Raw genomic sequence first — 1053 nt, forward strand, 5'->3', positions numbered from 1 at the left:
CACCAGGGAGGGCCTAATGAAAATTTTTAACAGGTTTTTCATAAAAATGCTTTCTTCACTTTGCTGTTTTAGAAGCTAATGTCACTTTCCAAAGCCACCAAAACATAGCTCCCTATTACTACTACACCCCTCTTCTAGGCCTCAAATTCACATCCTCTCTTGGCCTCCACCTAAGAACAAGACTATATGCAGTATCACACTGAAAGAGCTGGAGAACATTATTCCTTTAAACCTACATAAATTGCCAAGTTTCTTTAGCTTGTTACTGGCAGAATACAAAAATACAAGCTAGGTCTCTTGATGCCTGGGCTGTGGCTTCTTATGCAAAATCACATTAGTTCAATTTTCATGCAAGTCTGTGAAAACTTGGGAATTAAGTCAAATATCCCAATCTGCCTTGGATCAGAACTGAATGGCAGATGTTCACATCAAAGTCCACTAAACTATAATGTTTAGAGAGTTGAAAAAAACCCAGAAACCACATTTCCCAGGCTCGCTTGCAACTAGTATTCGAGAATTGGTCAACTTTCTGGAAAGTGTCATAGAAGACCTTGAACCTTGAAGTAGGGAGTGAGCACACAGACGATGTCACACACAGGGCTCTTTTTTTTTTTTTGCAAGTGATGGGTGAAGGCATGGATTTCCAGACAGATTTGGTGGAGGTTCTAGAGACAAGACTCTAGATGTCCAGCTCTCCCCACCCCAGGCATTCAGGAATAGCAACTTATGTAAGGTGGCTGGTGGCAAGAGATTCCACAGTATTGTGGAGTGCATGGGTGTTTTTCTAGATTGCTTTTCCTGTGAGAAAGCCCCACCCACATTTGGTTCCATGAGTCTCCTGGAAAATGCCATAAACTAACTTACTCCTAACCAATCCCTTTGCTGCTCTTTTCCTGCCTGGAATCAATTACACAAGCTTATTCTGACCTCAAAAAAGAACATTCTGAGAAAATGTCTCAGAGGACAAGCATGTCATATTTAGGTGGTAGAAGACCAGGTCCCATAAATATTGACCATTTAGCCTCTTCATTTACCCAGGATGGGTCCTGCTGT

General features: G+C 41.6%; 1 protein-coding gene across 6 annotated transcripts in view; it reads right to left on the reverse strand.

Moving 5' to 3' along the window:
* Positions 1 to 1053, reverse strand: part of SEPT11 (septin 11) — a 93106-nt gene that overhangs the window by 34486 nt on the left and 57567 nt on the right. The window lies entirely within an intron of this gene.

This window comes from Condylura cristata, unplaced genomic scaffold (assembly GCF_000260355.1).
Source record: "Condylura cristata isolate star-nosed mole 26May11 unplaced genomic scaffold, ConCri1.0 scaffold00012, whole genome shotgun sequence".
NCBI lineage: Eukaryota > Metazoa > Chordata > Mammalia > Eulipotyphla > Talpidae > Condylura > Condylura cristata.